The sequence below is a fragment of the Ailuropoda melanoleuca genome, chromosome 5, assembly GCF_002007445.2.
Source record: "Ailuropoda melanoleuca isolate Jingjing chromosome 5, ASM200744v2, whole genome shotgun sequence".
Taxonomy (NCBI): Eukaryota; Metazoa; Chordata; class Mammalia; order Carnivora; family Ursidae; genus Ailuropoda; species Ailuropoda melanoleuca.
In genome coordinates, this window is record NC_048222.1 from 112,180,041 (window position 1) to 112,199,292 (window position 19,252).

The 19,252-nt window shown below is 37.5% G+C and overlaps 1 protein-coding gene across 8 annotated transcripts in view; it reads left to right on the plus strand.

Moving 5' to 3' along the window:
* INPP4B (inositol polyphosphate-4-phosphatase type II B) overlaps positions 1–19,252 on the plus strand; it is a 753,420-nt gene that overhangs the window by 449,655 nt on the left and 284,513 nt on the right. The window lies entirely within an intron of this gene.

Consider the following 19,252-nt stretch of genomic DNA (forward strand, 5'->3'; position numbering starts at 1 on the left):
CTGTTCCATGTTTATATCACCTGCTGCCCTTTCTGGTTATTTGAGTAAATGTTTTTCTCTTATACTAGCCTGGTGCTTTTTGAAGTCATGCTGTGTTTACTGTTATATTTCCCATATAACCAGGCATTATACCTTAAACAAAATAAATATAAGACCAAAGTCTGTTGACATATAGATTTCTAATGTAGTTTGTAATCTTGATAAATACTTAACAAAATTTGTTATATTATTCATTCTCTTGTCTACTGATATTTACGTTTTCCACTAATATTAATCTCCTACTGTGATAGGTGACAATATGTAGCAGTAAATAGGGCATGAATGTTCATTACTCTCATAGGACTTGGAGAGGAGTCAGATACAAACAAACCAATGGATTAAAAATTGTAATCAGTGCTAAGAAGAAATGGGATTTTGAGATATTAATAGAAGGAAATTTAATTTTATAAAGGATAATTAGGGAAAGTGTCTTTGAGGAAGAGCTATTCTACTGGAAACTTGAAGGAAGTCCCTCAGCATATATATCCACTTAACATCTTGTTGACTGAAATCTGCTGGCCAACTCTAAATGACAAGGAAAACTGGGAAAATTTGCTAATCCTGACAAAACTGGGGTTCTGGTAATAGGGAAGAAATTAACAAGAGGTGGGCAAGCAGCAGTGTCTGTTCCACCTACCCAAACTACCCACGCCTTTGTTAGACATTAGGCTAGCCATACAGGTAGGGTCAGTTCATTCAGAGCCTTTTTTTTTTTTTTTTAAAGATTTTATTTATTTATTTGACAGAGAGAGAGACAGTCAGTGAGAGAGGGAACACAAGCAGGGGGAGTGGGGGAGGAAGAAGCAGGCTCCCAGCCGAGGAGCCTGATGTGGGGCACGACCCCCAGACTTCCAGGATCACGCCCTAAGCCAAAGGCAGACGCTGAACGACTGAGCCACCCAGGCGCCCCAGTTCATTCAGAGTCTTGACGATATTTTAATTTTTTCTGACTTAGGGAACCACCGAGTGGCTTTAAGTAGGAAGAGATATAATTCTATTTGTATTTTTAAATGATCACTCTAGCTATTATGTGGAATATGAGCTAAAGGGGGTTAGGAATGAGCAAGTAGACAGTTGGTGATGGCTAGACTGCATAGTAGCTGTGGAATGGAAAGACGTGGTTGGATTTTAGATTAGACAAAATCGGTTAGACTTAGTAAACAATGGGCTAAAGTGGTTAGGTAAAGAGAAAGTATCAAGGATGACACTCAAAGGATGTACACAAAAAATAACACATATACACAAACTATATGAGAAAAAAACTACATAGATGTGTATATATAAATATTTACCCTGGGTGCAAACTCAGCTCCTACAAGGAAAGTACTAATATAGATTTTGAGTCACTTTATTAGGTTTTTCAAACTATTTGCATGACTATTGGATATTAGAGTCAACATTTTAAAAACGATAATCACTATTTTGTGAACTGACGTAATTAAAAGGTATTCTATCAATGTAGTCACCATAATCAACATCTTCAACTCTTATCTAAAATTATGTTTTCCTTTCCTGCAGTATGTAGATCCCTGACCTGGTTCCTGTGGGATTTGCAGAATTAACATAGACATTATCCCATCACTGAAATGACCTAAATTCTTCACAGCCTACAAAGAGATTCTAGCATTAATTATTTTCAGTGTATCAGTAACTACACTTGGCTTTGTAATATGAAGTAGTCTTTGAAAATAAAAACGTCTGAGATGTATTTTCAGGGTGACTTTCTGTGAATTTCCCAGGTTTCAAATATGTTTACTCCTGTAGTGATGATTTGGAAACACCTTGATTGTTGACAGCTTTCTATCCAGCACAAAAAAAGCAGATCGTTTTAGATGACCAGCTGCTTCTCAGGAACAAGACAAAGTAGGAAATGTTGTTAATGATCATAAGTGACCAAATTTTATAATTTGATCGTGTTTTATATCTGCTAGATTGCCTGTTTATTCATCCTTCTAGATAGTGGCCTTTGAAACTATTAGCTTAATTACTGGTATGTGTGAAATATGTTTATATTAACATTAGGGCCAGAATTCATATACATGTTACCAGAATCTTGATCTCAGGGTCTATGATGGGGGCATTTTATGATTAAAATTACCTCGATAATATTTCCTTTAGTATTTCTTGAAAAGCTCCTCTTATATATGAAATTTAACTCAAAAGAAAACATATTCTAACATTCTAGTTTATTTTTTTAAAGATTTGAAGTTCTTTCTGCAGTGAAAACTAAATAATGATAGTTATCACAAGTTCCAGTTTTTTAAATGGGCGCAAAATAAAGTTAGAGAAAATGGCATTAAAGTTCAGCATGACCGAATAAACTTGGACATGAAAGTGAATTTCCTGCCCAAAAGGGTTATTTTAGCTCTACAACAAGTCATATAGAGTAGGTTATGGGATACCAAGACCTAGAGATTGTTGAAAAAAATTGAATCAGGATAGCACAAAGCTTAAACTAAAGTAGACACAATTGATGTGTTATTTTTGAATTAGGAACTCTCCACATTATTTACTGATGGTAGTGACAAAAAAGGAGAGAAAGGTACTTAATATATTTTGTAAAACATATATAGAAAATTTGTTATCTGATAAAAAGTTTACTAATTTTGGTATTTTTACAACTTGGTTTTCTTTTGCTACAATCAGTGAGGATAAAGGAATTTAGGTGGGTGACAATGGGAAGGATTCTAGGTGATAAACATGGGAGAATACCTGAGTGAAGGGAGAACTGGAAAATGTAAACTGGTAAACTTACCTTTGTGAAGCACTTAAATTCTAGACATTTTGATTGTTTATCTATTTAATCTTCATGACAACAACATGAGGGTAGGTACTATCATTATTGTAACATATTTCTACAAATGAGGGAGCCAGGGTATGGCTCCATTAAGTGTGTGGCCAAGGGTTGTAAGACTAGTTGCGAGTGGAGACCAAAGAGAACCAGTTACTCTTTCCAGAGCCTGTACTTCACCAGTCTTCTTTACTGCCTTTTCAACAAGGCAAGAACGAGCACTGTGGCTGGAATCTCAAAGGTTGTTTCTCAGCACAATGGACAATATGGTCAATGCCCATGGAGTGGTGTAGCAGTGCCAACAATGGCTACCATAGGAAGCCCCTCAGAAGGCTAATAACACTCAGCGGGGATCCTTTTCTGAGGGATCTGAACTGATTCTTCCAATTCTAGTCAGGTCAATCATTGAAGTAAAATAGGTTAGAACAGCTGTTTAGACAAGGATATTATCTGGAAAGGCAAGATTACTTGCTTGGATTGATTGTTCCAGCAAATAGGGGTTTTAAGTGGCTCTAATGTAGCTTTCTCACCACTGTTCAGCTGAGACACAATAGTTCTGCTTCAAAGTATATACCTGAGGCATTTTTATGCACACAGCTTCCTAGGTTGGCCACTCAAGAGTCTGGGGCCTTGGGAAATACATTAATAAGTGTTCCAGGTGAATCTCATAATCAGGGAAATTAAGGAGATACTGCTCAATATGGTTCTGAACCTGGGCTTCATGAAGATTTAAAAAGCACTAATGTCTTGATCCTTCTGCCCAGTGTTCTAACTTAATTGGCCTGGGGCACAGCTTGGGCATAAGGGGATTTTTTAAAGCTCCCCAGCAGATTCTAATGTGCAGCCAGATTTGAGAATCTTTGCCCTAGAGCAGAGCCGCTCAACCAGTGTTACCTACACATTCTTGTGCAAAAAATACGGGAAAGGTAGTCAATCCGTTGAGATTTGATTCGTCTCAGCCCTTAGGGTGGCCGGGTGTGTTTGGTGAGGCAGAAGTGGCTGGTGCACTTTGACTGTCTACAAGTAACCTTTTCTCTTTACTCCGTTGCATCCTATCAGTATGATCGTTTTCTAGATCTGTCATGATCTAAAACAGAGTGGCTTGCCTAGCTCCAGAACAGAGCATCTGGATTTTGAAATCTCCAGATAATTATAAGGTTCAGGCAGGGTTGCCACACAGTCTGCTAAAATTTCTTTGCAACATTTTTTGCTTTGTATTAGTATAAAATTGCAAGAGATCTAAATGCCCACACACATAAAATGGAAAAATAAATTGTCCATACTAGTTGGGTAGTTAAAAATGAATGAACTCTTTACATACATTGTAAAAAACAAGACATCGAAAATAGAAACTTACAGATGCACACATATTTACTAAAGATGTAAAAAAGCATGGGGCAATAAAAACTAAGTTGAGGACAGTTACTCTTTTTGGAATTGGAGGAAGAGAAATGGGGTCAAGAAAGGAACACAAAAGGCTTAATGTGTTTCCTTATCTACATCTTTCTTTAAAAGTAGAACTAAATCAAATAAGGCAAAATGCTATGATAATCAGGTTAATGGGAGGTATATGGATATTTGTTATATTGTGTTTTCTTATTCTCTGTCATTGTCCATGTGTTTGAAATTATTTGCAAATTAGTTAAGAGGTTGGGAAATAAAAATTACTATAGACTAAAACACAAAATCATAAAATGCTAATGCCAAATCACTTCATTCAATACCCATATTATATTCACGAGTATGAGGGCTCTCTTACAGAAAGGTGAGGTCTTTTTCCCATTGCCCATAGGTGACATTATTTTTGAGGTTTTTCTGAGGAGAAAGAGGAGCCCTGAGCCCCGCCTGCCCTCACTTGTACTGGACTGTGAGACAGGAGATGATTGCCCCGGCCTCTTCTCCTCCAGCTCCTCATTAGGGCTACAGAGCCTGGGCTTTGCTTCCCCACCGACCAGCATCCACGGCACTTCCCCCCACTCCCACTTGCCCAGTCACTCTGCCCTCTGCGTCTGGCTTCCTGGGTCTCCTTTCTCAGCCACTACCACAGAATAGAATTTTCAAAAATAGACTCAGCAGAACCCTAGATTCTCTCACCTCCTTACTTGGTTTATTCTGGTTTCCAGCCTGGATAATTTCCACCGTCCAGATACTTGCATCTTCCAGGACTACTGAATGTGGCTGGAGAAATTTGCGAAATCATGCTGACTGGATTCTCTTCCCAAGTCACCATCTCATCTCAGCTGCTTGTTTGCTTTCCTTCCCGTGCCTTGTCTCTGCTCTAATGTACTGATCACTGTGAAGTCCCCAGACTCATCAGGTGACCCGTCAAAGCATACTCATTCTCTAGGAACTAAAGTCTAGATAACTGAAGATAGTGAGACTCTCCACGTTTTCCTCACATTGTCTCCTCCTCATTTCAACCATTAATGTAAGATTTATATTCTTTCCTTACTTGACCCCTGTTTCTGAGATCATACGTCATCTTTTAAATGTAAATTGTCCATTGATGCTCTTGATCTTTTTTCCTCATGTTTGTAGCCTTTAGAATTCTCATGTGGTTTATCGTAGTAGATGCCTAACCCCTCTTCCTAACCACTCATTTCCTCTGTCGTCAACCGTATTTATTGCTATCGGAATGACCTTCCTACAAATACCACCCTGGTTATTCTATTTCAACAGCTTCCCCTTACCTTCTAAAATAAATTCCAAGGTAAATTCTTTTATAGTCTGGCTCCAACCTACATTTGTCCTCTTGTTTCTCATGAACTTTCTTCTTTTTTTAGACCTTACATCCTCATAATACCAACCACTCATCTGTGTGTGTTGGTTTAATTAATACTCTACTCTCCCCTCTCCCTTCTATCTAGAATGTCTTCTTCCCCTTCTGTTCTGGCAAAAATCTTACCCCGTATGTAAAGGTCTAGTGCAAATCTCACCACCTTTGTACATTTTTATATGCCTTAATGTGATAGCTTCTCCCTTTGAACTTGGGTTGTGATCTGTACCTTTTCTCCAGCACTCTATTGTTTTAGATGTTGTAAACTAATCATCTGAATAGTTCTGTTTTGTTTTTGCCCTTATAATCTTAAAAATTCTGGCAAATAGACCTGCAGGGTTCTCATATTTGTAGCTCTTGGCACCTGTGAGAATAGATGGATTTAAGAGATGCATTATTTGAATCATACTGTCCGTTTCTCTTGAGATTAAGAAAGAATTCAGTAGGAGGAGAAGTGATCAAGACTATCTTTATTTAAAAAGGGGTTCTTTCAATGAAATTAATTGGCCCATCTTAAGTATCAAAGCTTTGATTTCCTTAGCCCCCCGTGTTCTGATAAGCTGAATGGCTTCATGAAGTGTTCATGATTAGAAACTGTCTGCCTTGAATGTATTGGTCTTGCCAGAAACCTGGGACAAAAGTTCAAAACAATCTCCTTTGTGTTTTAATATAAAGATTCTCTGTGCAAAAAAAGTAATTGCTTTTCTCAGCTGAGGTGGTCATAACTTTTCATAATAGATAGGAATATGTGTTTAATAAATAAACTTACCAAATCTAGTTTATTTTCTGTGAAACATGCCTGTGCATACATTTCCTCCATTTTTAGATTATGTTTTTAGTGCATGCCAGGTATGATGTACACATTGTATAGAAGCAGAATATTGGCATGGTTTCTGTTTGTTAGAATTCAAACTGTTGAATGATCTAAAAGCATGAATCAATGACCTTTGTCCCTAAGGATATATTCTATTGAAAACAAAGGAAATCAGATTTGCATCCAGTCAAACCTTTTCTGTCTGGGTTGGTAGATTATATATAATGCAGAATCTTCGCAGGTCCTCCAATAAAGAGGTAGAGTCTATTTTCCCACCGTTTGAATCTGCCCTGTCCTTGTGACTTACTATGACCTGAAGAATATGGCAAGAGTGACTTAATGGGACTTCTGAACCTCTATTCCTAGAGGTCTTACAACTTCCACTTTTGCCTTCTTCAAACACCTCCAACATCATGTGAAAAGCTCAGATGAAACATTGCATGGAGAGAAAATCCTAGATGTTGACGGCTGTTCCAGCCATCCTAGCTATGGCCCCAGGCATGTGAGTGAGGGCATTTTAGAGCATCTAGCCCCCACCAAACGACTCGCTAACTGGGCTCCATGAGTGAGCCCAGAGGAGATGAACAAAACTGCACAGTGCACTCACACAATCATGAGAAATAATATGCCATTTTTGTTTTAAGTCACTAAATATCAAGATGGTTTGTTATGCAGAAATAGGTAACTGATAGACCAGGCTTATGTAGTTGGGTATACTTAAACTTCTCGAGTATGCACAAGCAGAATTTCCCATTCACATAACAGCACCTAAGGTAAACCCAAAATAAAGATCATTGCATTGAAAGATTGGACCTCTTTGAGTTACGGTTTCCTAATTTGTAACGCAAGGACTTTGGATTTAATGCGTTTAAGATTGTTCTTTGCTCCTGGGGCACCTGGGTGACTCCGTTGGTAAAGCGTCAGACTCTTGATTTTGGTGCAAGTCATGAACTCAGGGTCTTAAGATTGAGTCCCACCTGGGGCTCTGCACTGGGTGTGGAGCCTGCTTGATATTTTCTCTCTCTGTCTACCCCTCCGCACCTAAAATAAAAAAAAAGATTGTTCTTTGCTCTGTGTTCCATAATGCCAGTTCATGTCGATAGTTGGATCTTCTGGAAGAACTGGAATTCATGATTCTAATTTTCTTCTTTGTCCTCTCCCTGAATTGTTCTGGCAAGTTCATTCCATGAGTGTCCAGGATAGATAAAAGATACAAAATGGAAAGGAGTGAGAGCTGCAAATATATGGGGTAACAAGAATCCTCCTACTCTGCTTTTCCTGTGAAAATCTCATATCTCCTACATTTAGATGGGCTGAGCTCATCCAAACCTGTTCTGGATTGCCACGTGCTTATGGATGAAAAGCTGCTGGCACAGTCAGGAAGGTGATTTGTGCAAGGTGTCTGTGCATTCCACTGCATTTTTAGGTGTAAGAGTCAGCATGCACATTTGCTGAGTCCATGTCCCAAGGCTCTAAGGAGACTTGTCACGCATTCCCCAATATGCTGGATGAAAGGCAGACTGTGACTTTGCTATAGAGATTTTTCTGTTTAGGTGGGTTTGGGCTGTTGTTTTCCAGGTCTCTGCAGCTGACTGGTCACATGCATTTGACTTGAGTTCTGATGTGTTTGCTGGATGTTTCGGGGTTTGCTCCACGATCTTGAGTTATATTAGGTTAATGAAATCACCCAGTGGGGAAATGACTTAGACCGCCAAGAGTTGTTGAACAGAATTTCACTTAGCATTGGAAATAAATTGATGAAGATTAAAATGAATAGAATTTTGGCTCCAGAAGGTACTTCAGAAACCATTTATTGAGGAAAGTGGACTCATAGAGCAAGAGGATATGCCCAAATCACGAAAGTAGTTAATGGTACTCTGTGCAGTTTGAAAATAAACACTGTATACTATTCTGCATACTATTTGAAATTAGAGAACTATCTTCAGTGCTATGATATTATGGCCAGTGAAGCAGGAATACTGAATATTTCTTTGCACAGTATTTTCCCTCAAAAACATGGAAATGGATAATGGAGTGAAAGCAGTAATCAGGTAATCCTGGGTGCGCTTGAATATGCATGTGTATGTATGTTTATATGCATATGCATGTATATACTTATGTCCATATATATATACACACACACACACACATATATAGGTATATATCTATATATGTACATATATAGATATATATGGGGTGGGGGGGAGGGAAGGAGTTTCCCAGGGCAGTGATTCAGCCTGTTTGCCGTAGAAAAGGAATAGAGAGCATGAAGAGAGAAGTCATTGCTTTTGCTGACTTAGAAACCCTCATTGAACTTTACATCAGAAGCCAGGGATGTACTGTATGGTGACTAACATAATATAATAAAAAACATAAAAAAAAAAAAAAAAGAAACCCTCTTGAAAGCTCCAGTCGTACAAAACGTGGTCCGGTCAATGTCCTAGGATCTGACTAGCCAGGTCATTTCCTCTTAGGGGAATGGAGATTTCTCCTCTTTTCCTGATTTAGTCTTTAGGAAAATCAAGGCGAAGAGCCTGGAGTTCCCCCTAGAGGCTAATATTTATACACACAACTTAAAAAACGGATTTGCAGTATATGGATTTTGGTGTTTTTAATCTCTTGACAATTCCCTAGTGAATATATTAGCCTGATCTCTATTCAGTATCTCCACAAATATTAATAGGATGAAGGTGGAATGTTCACAGTTGTATCTCATCAGTTAGAGATAGAAGACATAGATACTGTTTCTTTTCTGATGGTCATTAAAAAAAAAATACATTTAGTGACTTCTAACCTTCTAATGTGTGCCCCGTTATAGCACATTTGGCTTCTGTGGTCTAAGGTATATCATAACCTCCAAAGTCAGGTAAATGGGGGTTTGGTTATCAGAGTGGTGAGCTGGAAGCTTTATTTCCAAGCTACTCTGTTTATAGTTGAATAGGCCACTTGTCACCCACTAAAGCTTCCATGGATAATTTGGCTCATCACTGTTGTAGGACGCTGGCTCTCATGCAGTGGGCTCTACTCGGCAGCATGCACACAACTCAGATGCTTTCATTAACATCAGTTTCTCCTTGGCGAATCCTGATAATGTTGGGACTATAAAAATGGGAGGTTGCTTTTTCATAGGTGTTTCATTAATTGACAGCAATTATGAGAGGTGGAAGGGTTTCTTTTGTTTGTTTTCTCGTTTCTTACTTTGTTCTCTGATAGCGATGATGTTCCGTAAGCCACCAAAAGAGAGCTGAAGTCCGATCCTATTAAATTAGCAGAAGAATTTGTTAAATTTCTGGTTGGACATATGAACATATGGCTTGGGAATATTTTTAGTGTAGAAAAGTAATATCTGTATTTATCTCTCTAAATCTTTAAGAGTATGAATTTCCTCTCCTACAGAATATTTTAATACATTTCTATAGCGTAGATACCACAGATGCGATTGTATTTCTAATCTATTTTTCTTGTTTTTCAGTCCTGAGGATCTAGAAAGAAATGAGGGAAGAACAAGAGTTGATGTTTTGCCTTTGTAGTTTCTGTTTTATTTTATTTTATTTTTTTTACTGCTGTCTTAATGCTGCCAATTGTGGAAGGCCACTTGGGAAGTATTCGTGATGCTTCCTTCAACTTGATTAAGCTTTGCTGCCAGGGCCTATGGTAAAGGAACTCCTATAATTTACAGGAACACAAAGCAGCCTTTAGAAGCACATTCACTGAACAGACAGCAGGAAAAAAACACACTACTTGGCCAGCAAGAGTAAGGAAGCCCATGTCTGGAAAATCTTGCTGAACACCCCATCAGGAAATATTCATTACTTTCATTTCAAACAGCAGCTTCCAGGGTCTGTTTTTATATTTATAGAATATTTGGCAGCAAGCAAATGTAATCCTGAGAGCTACATTTTATTTAGTATTTTGCTTTTGCTTTTTAAATTCCACTGTTAAAGCTGTATAGAAAATAATGAGCTCACAAGTGTGGTTTTGACATTCCTCATAGGCTCCAGTTTCATGGATCTTGCTTGTTTATTATGCTGCAGGAATAAGAATATATCTGAGCCCGAACTCAAAATTATTAGGATGGGTTTAAATTGAAGAAAATTTAAAATTCAAAAAAATTAGAATGGGTTTAAATTGAAGAACTTTGATATTAAGAAGTACCTGGGACTTTGTATAAAAATCTGACTTTATATAGTGATTTATATAGTCATCTGGGCCACCTTACATACTTTCTATGTTGTCTTATTGAACATGTAGGGTATCTGTGAGAAGTACTGTGTTCCATTTATACATGGAAGCATTTTTTACGGAAGGAACGCCAAGACTGGAGTTTGAAGGCTGAGTTCAAGTCCCGGGTTTTTCTCGATCAGGGTTGAAATGTTATTTTGTGAAGTGGGGACAACAGTGTTTGCTCTCACTGTAGGTTAGTAGTGTGTGTTCCACATAAGGTTATCGAATCAATCAGGGTTCAACCAGGAGACAGAAAGCACACTAGTTATTTGAAGATAGATAGTGAACATACAGTGAACACTGAGTGTAAGTGACTAAGTAGGCATGATATTTTTACGGGGTACAACTATTACAAAGCTGGCAACTACGAGACGTGACAACCACCTCTAGAGCTGGAGGAACAAAGGAGAGAGTTTGGAATTATTAAAACTTAGAACCTTGGAGGAAAGGCTCAGTAGAGCTAAAGTGTAGCTCGCTGTTGAGGAACTTGGACCAGGAGGTCCCAGAGGCCTGACACGCACTCGACAGAGGGCACAGAGGCAAGCTAGCGCTCCTAACTCTGAGAGGTCTCATGAGGGCTGCAGGTGTTGGAATTGTTGCACGCTGATTTGGGCTCGTGCTGCAGAAAGGAACAGTTGCTCCTGGTGTAAAGAAGTATAGGCAGGGTAAAGTAGCCTGAGTTCTAAAGGGTGATGCTCTTTAGAACTGCAAGAAGACTGGCCCATGGGAAGGACAGGCTTCCTCCTCCAGCCTTCTCAGTCTCCATCTAGCACTTCCCGGTGAAAGAGCCTAACGCAGAGCCAGTTGGAAAAGCAGGACTATGGTTCTGAGCGTTCCAGCCCCAGCCTCACAAGGTAGAGTGTAGACAGTGGACTTGGAGCTGAGAGAGAATCACTGGCACAGTTGTATGTAAAACTGCATTGAAAATTGAGATACAAATGTAGAATATATTTTGCCATATAAAGGAAGAATTTTACAGTCATTCACATTTTGCTCGTTCAAATCTTGGGAAAAAATTCTGGCTTAGGTATCCTTAACTGACTTCTGTGTTATCAAATATCTTACTAATAGCAGGGTGCTTAATATTTACACCACATGAGGAGCCTCCTACGGTTGAGGCTCAATGACTGATGAATAATATGCTTATTCTGCTATAATACAGTAAGAATTAGAATGTTACTTATAGGGGTGATTGTGTGGCTCAGTCGGTTAAGCATCTGTCTTCAGCTCAGGTCATGCTCTCAGCGTCCTGGGATGGAGTCCTGCATGGGGCTCCCTGCTCAGCAGAGAGTCGGCCTCTCCCTCTCCCTCTGTCCCTTCCCTCTGCTCGTGTTCTCTCTCTTTCTGTCTCTCTCTCGTTCTCTTTCAAATAAATTAAAAAATCTTTTTAAAAAAAGAACATTAATGTAGAAGGACGTAAATCTAGGGTAAGGGGCAGTGGGGTGAGAATTTGTAGTACATTAATATTGGTGATATGTAAGAGAAACTGATTTAGGTTTCAGTTTTTTGTTTCTTTTGCCAAAGAAAATACTTGAATGATCAAGAAGAGCGGTGTTGAATGTTATACATTATGTGCTCTGATTGATCTTTAAATGATCTTACAGTGATGGTAATGGAAACATGGATACCAATTATTGAACATAGAATGAGACAGTGGTTCCACTTTTTATCATTTTGCTTAAATAAATCAAGGGCATACCATATGTTCTTGATGACACAGTACTCCTGAGTGCTCAGAGAAAGGCTAATAGAGTAGGCTGTTCTTAATAGTGGAAAAAGCAACGTTGAATCCCAGTTATTTAGCTTCACATGTCATGGCAATTTTTTTCTACGGCTTATTGTATCTAAGGACATAGAAGTAGCTTTGATTGTGGTGATAACGCTCTGTGTCCTGCAGCATGATTATTTTTAGATTATTTTTAGAGTGCATTGAGTATCTTAAAAAGAAAAAAGACCCCTTATTTCTATCTTACACTAACGAGAATAAACAGATACTCCAATCAGATAGTGACGATGGCTTTTGTTTTTCATAATTTCTCTGACAATATTGATTTCAGGAAGATCTGGAATCATTGGAGGATAAAATTCTTGGTTTGTCTATTTTTAAATGATCAGAACAATAAAGAAGTTTTATGCGATCCCTTGATTGCTTGGCGGTGGGTGGGGGGGGAGGATCTAAAGAGGTGATTTTATAAAGGACATTTTTTTGGTTTTACATTCAGATAGAGTGATTGCTATTCCTTTATTGCTCACAAAATCTACTTCGAAAAGTATTTTGTTAATATACAATAAATCTTTATAAAATATTCCATTTTTGTAAATTATTGATGTTGAAAAGACCTACATTTTATATTTTCAATGAAATAGAATGCTTTTATGCCTCTGCAAGAAAATAGAAAAGCTGATCCGTGAGACTCTTCTGGTATCCAAATCACTTTCTGGTTTTAAGCTATTTGGTAAGGGGTAGTTTGATTTCCATTCTCTTAGAGGACCAGTTAGTGGTAAGCTACCACGTGAAAGTAGGTTTTTCTTCCTAAGAATCCAACTCACAAAGAGTACAACAAACAATACAGGAAATAGCATCCTTTTTTTGTCATCTTTCTTTTTCCCCCTCATTTGGAAAGTGATTCACAAATCTTGCTTTTATCTCTTGGTTCTGAGTTGTTCTTATTCTCTGAAGGGAAATAACAGGTATGTCGAGGATGGGCTATCTTCTTTGACGTTGAAATCATCCCTCAATTAAGATACATTGCTGATCATTGACCCACGTTAGTTTATTTTAACTCAGGTTGTAAATAAAGGTCTATCACCATCATAATCTTGGCTACCGGACAGAGTATATAGCAATAGCTAATAAAGAGCCAAATATGGTAGAAATTTGGAAGAGGAACAGAAAAATCTTTATTTCCAAAAGAGTGTAAAAACACGAAGAAAATAACATCTGCTCCGCGTTCCTCATTGGCGCTGGCAAGGCTGAGCTGTAAACGCCAGCTTCAGAGCAGAACAGCTCCCGGGAGTAGGCACTCACTGAAGTTGACATGGGAATTCTCAGGACAGATGAAGCTTTGCTCCGCTAGTCTTCTGTGGCTTTAGAGGGAAGGACTCTTACTTCAAGCTGTTCACTAGGAATATTTTAGACAATCGTTGCCCTGGGTTGAGCCAGTTCTAGTTTGCCAACCTGGAGCTGTGTTACTTTAGATGAGTGTGTTGCTAAGCCCATTTTGAGAAAGAGGTTCTTTTATTTCCTTATATCCCAGATTTGCACTTCATAATTGTAAGGTGAGAAAACTAAAGAGAGAGAATAGAGAAAAGGTCTTCCACATGCTGATGATTTCCAGTGACTCCTCAATCATCTATATTGAGAAAGAATTAGAAGGTGAGGCAGGTGGCTGGTACGGAAGCTCCAGAATTAACCTGATTTGGGTCCACAATTGATTGGTTAATGACACTGTCTCAAGGTAAAATATTGCAGAAATGAAATGTTTTCCTTAAACAAGACCAAACACTGAAGCGACTGGATGGTGAGTGCCTTAACTTCATTGAAATGGCAAAAGTCAACTCATTTCTCATCGTCTGCCAAGAGAATTAATAATGGACAATTGATTCAGGGGCTGATGGAAGCAAAGGCTCTCCTTGGTGACCTCTTTGCAGTAGCAGGGTTGGGATAGGGCTCTTTACAACACCCCTTCCTCAGATTTAAAGCCCTTGCCCCCACCCTACCCTATGTCATAAGTAAAGACTTTAAGATGGAAGAAGAATATTCATCCGATGAAGCTCACGTGTATCTTTGTTATTGGTGTGCACTTTGCCAAAATGTGCGGAGGTGTATGCAGTCACGTGATGGAGCTGCGAGTTTGTTTTATAATTATATAGCAGAATTTATGGATTATTGTGTTTAGATGTTTTCTCGTGTTTTTGATGATTACAGTTCCCTGTCTCCTGTCTTTGCCTCAGAGGAGCAGGAAATTGTTCTGATTTAGGATGGGGACATTTAACCTCCAGGTGGGAGTGCCATGACCCTATTGCTGCTCTTTAAAGGAGATTATCCCCTTTTGCTGAACCACCTTTGCTATTATGTATGGACCTAATCTAGCAGAAAATGTTCACCTAGTAGAGTCTCTCTCCCCATCTCATAAATGCTTTCCTATTTCATTTTCAGTCTTTTATATTATGCTGTCAGAGCATCTCAGGAGAAAAGTTCACATGGAAATCATTTGCTCCGTTATTTTAATTAACAAATTACTTTAAATCATGTTTTTATTGAATTTTAATATTTTTCACTTGATTTTTCCAGTTTGGAATTTAAATGAAAATAATAGCATCATTACTAATTCAGCTACAGATGAATAAATTAATTTCATTGTGAATTTTTTGACCCTGAGGCAGGTGCTCAAACATGTATTGACTTGGCTTACTCCAACCTTCATTTTGTGTGTTAGCCATGATGCAGTAGTTCGAGGGCTTCATAATGATAAGGGCTGTACTTTCCACTCAGAGCACAGGCCAAATAATAATGAGGTAATTGGAATGTATGCAGCACTTCCATCTGAAAAAGTAATACATACTACCCCTGACTCTTTAAGACTCTCCTTATGTTATTCCTAGTAAGCAGGTAGGTGAGAACTTTGGTCCGACTGGCTGGCATATAGCAAGATAATCAATAAATGTTTGTTGACTATTAACATTGAAATTAAAGTGACATCAATCTTTCCTTTAAGCACTCATTTGGTTAATTTGAAAAATGTATCATTTATAATATAAACTTACAGTGGAATAGCATTAAATTAATGAAATCAAATGAAATAAAACATCAAATTTGCTTGCTTATCTAGGCACTTCGAGACTAAGACCACACATTCTTAGCAGAGAGATTGCTTCCACATTTTTGGAAAGACTAGGCACAGAGTAAAATGGAAAATTAAAGCAACTGTAGAACTTAATGAAGCCTGGTATCTTGTATCCCTATTACACCTGGACCTGGTCAGTGATAGGGTGGCCAGCACTACCAGGCCCTACCTTCTGTGTCCTTTCAAATGGGGAGGATTCCTAGCACATCATCATGTATTGCTTCAGGCTACTGATACTCAACATTTCACCTGTACATGAAAGTACTGAAGGATTCCAACTTAAGCTGATATTTCAATTGTTTACATAGTGTAGGCTTGACTTGTTTAATATTTGTTTTATTTGGTCTTTTTTGCTGAATTGCTAGAGCCATAATTTTGTTTAGAAAAATTTATTTTGTTATATAGCTCCCAAGCCCTCTATTATAATTTTTTTTATAAAAAATATTCTTTGTTCTTCTGTTCTTGACTTTAATTTACACTTTTTGATTATTATTGCTTATCCAGATGGTACCTCTTTACATTCTTTGTTTACCTGGTTTTCTTTATGAAAGAGACTTTTATCCTTTTCCACATCATCAGTGTGTCAGTTTTTTCTAGTCTCACCTCAGCCTCTGTTATTTCATGTTATTTAATGTTTGAGGACATTTGCCTTTTTGTTTCCTCCTATAGGCCTTCTCATTCCCGAAGTCTCCTTAAATTATTGAGTGATAGAGGGCAAGAGTCAAAAAGAAGAAAAGTGAAATGGATTAAAGCTAATGGCCAGTTTATCTTACAGCCCTAATGCTTAGATTTAATTAGGAAGCCCACAGGGCAGATCTGTGTTGTTGTTCTCTTGGAAAAGATTGAGGATGTGTTATTTATATTTTAGTTCATAAATTCCTAGGTTGCAGAGACCATGTCTATTTAAATTAAGTGTCCAGCTCAGCACTATATAAGATGTGATAATGATGTCCAATAAACTAGAGCTATTTCTACTATTGTTTGTTTCTTTCTATAATTCCATTTCATGTTTTTGTGACTATATATGCATGACTTAGTGAGTTATAGCCATATGTTTATATCAGTAAACTGAGGTGGACAGCTGAGGTGAAAAGCAGTTTGACCAAACTGCCACAACCACATAATAGAAAAAGAAAGATCTAGAAACCATTTACCCAAAGGTTCACTTTCTAGGCTAGGTATACACTGAAAAAGAAGTATTAACAATCATAGGGAAAAAATGGGCAATTGTAAACCCTCAATCTGTGTAAACATAAATCCTCTATTTTCTTTGGTTATTCTTGTTCTTTTGATCATTGTTAAATTAAATCGTATGTGAAGCACTGTGACTGTTTTCTTATGAAGACCACCAGAATTTATGGGAACTGAACTATTTATATTGACTTGAATTAAATGAACTATCTGCTCAGATCCTATGCTCTCTAGTTAATGTGGCCATGATTCATGTTTTGATGCCCCACCAAGTATGTGCTTGTATGAGTGTGTGCCATCTCCAGTCATCTGCACTGAGTGATGTCACCACACCCCTGAGCCATACCTGGTGTTTGAGAGCCTCCTATCACACCTTTACGAATGTAGAGTACACATTTTTCTCCAAATCTGTTTCTTGTCACTATTTTTCAAGTGCTTTATTTCTCAACAATATTTCCCCTCACTGTGATTTTTTTAACATCAGAAAAGAATTATCTGATAGTCACTATAGATCCCTCTCATCAAGAAATGTCTCCTTTCTCTAGAGATCTGTCACCTTGTGTCTTGTAATAGAGTCTAATTAGTTATAAGTACATCTGCTAGTATATAATGTCTCTTCTTCTACTAAAGAATAATATTATGACTTTGTAATGCATAGATGCCTCCATAAAGACTTTTTTATGGTGCATATTTCCCCAAATATAAGTGAGTTAGGTGCACTTCAGTGTTATTAGTTGTGAATTTAAGACTGCATAGAAATAAGTGGAACCAAGCAAAGTTAGCTTAGAATAATTTAAGGAGAGCTTGTAAAGCACTCTGTACAAATCAAATGAGATGATAGACACCAAGAGCACAATGTTTTATTTTAAAGTACTCCAGCTAGAGAAAATATTGTTGGTTGCTAACAGGATGACATAAAATGGCAAAAAAATGTGCAAATTAAGGATTATTTCATATCTTTATATTTTAAAGAAAAACTACCAACATCTTAAGTGATGTGAGTGTTTATCACGTTGTCAAACAAAGTTATGTTCTTGTTTCTTGGGTGACTGATGAGTGTCTTGGTGGAAAAGGAGTTGATTTTCTTGCTTTATCTGGTATATTTTTCCATTCATGTAAATTTGTACCTTGTACAAGCTATATGATTGTGAACTCTGTGATTATGCTGAACAGGCATGATGGAAATAGAAAAATTTGCCACATTTACATTTCCCATTATGATGCCATCCTTTGAGTTTCTAAACTTTATAGTTTGTGTAAAGGGCCTATAAAACACTTTATATAAAAATATACATCATAGGGGCTCCTGGGTGGCTCAGTCAGCTGAGTGTCCAACTCTTGTTTTTGGCTCAGATCATGATCTCAGGATCCTGAGATCGAGCCCCTCTTGGGGCTCCGTGTTGAGCACGGAGCCTGCTTAAGGTTCTCTCTCTCCCTCTACCCCTCTCCCCAACCCCCCACCCTGCTCCCATGTACACGCTCTCTTTCTCAAATAAATATATAAATCTTTAAATATATAAATCTTTAAAAAATATAAATATATATATTTATATAAATATATAAATACATATAAATGTATATATATATACATATATATATTTACACACATTATAGAACATTTGTAAATACACATATATATACACACATAGATATATACGTGTGTGTGTGTGTGTGTGTGTGTATCCTTCCCTTTTAGCTTCCCTGTTCTATACCCTGGATCCTGCTAGAGTATCTTACTGTTAAGGAGACTAATGCTCTCTTTTCCATCTGCAGAGATTTTTCTTATTTATGTAGTTTTTTGTCTTTAAATGCATGCTATTCTTCACAAGAGAAGGGGACTATTTTAGGGAATGTTAATGGACAAAAACTAAATTATGGCCATTATTAGAAAGATAACCAAAGTACACTCAATATTAAAAACAGCTAAAAAGCACAGGAAATCTCATTGTTAATAAATGTTATTAGGTTGCAGCTTATTACTTAGCAGAAGTGATACTCAATGAGCTATCTATGGGAGAGAAATGTAATATTAATATTTCTAGTAATTTATGTTAAATCTGTATAGTGCCTTACTGTTTTCACGTGTATTATCACTTCTGAGCCTCTAAACAAAAGACCCGAGTAAAGGAAATGGTTGTTCTCTTACTAAAGACAAGGAGTCAAAGAGATTAAGTGATTTGGCCAAATTTACAATTAATTAGTGGCTGAGCTATCACTGATAACTAACTATTGGACTTCATGGGCATACTAATTGATGCAGAGGTAAATACATCAGAATATAAGGTAAAAAAAAGGAAGCATAAAAGGCATTTGTGATGGTTTGGAGCTGTTAGTCATTATTCTACCCAATCAGCTAGAAACTCTGATTATGGAATTCGAATTTAAAAAACGGGCAGAACTCCAATTCCCTAGTTTAGTGAAAGCCCAATATACATTAGTTTGATTTATTATAAACTTTCAGGTATTTTTGAAACCTTTACAGGTAGAGGGATTTATGTGAGCTCAGAAGCAAAGCTATTCTTATAATCCATTAAATAAATGTCCTATACCTGTCTATCACTTCATCTCTA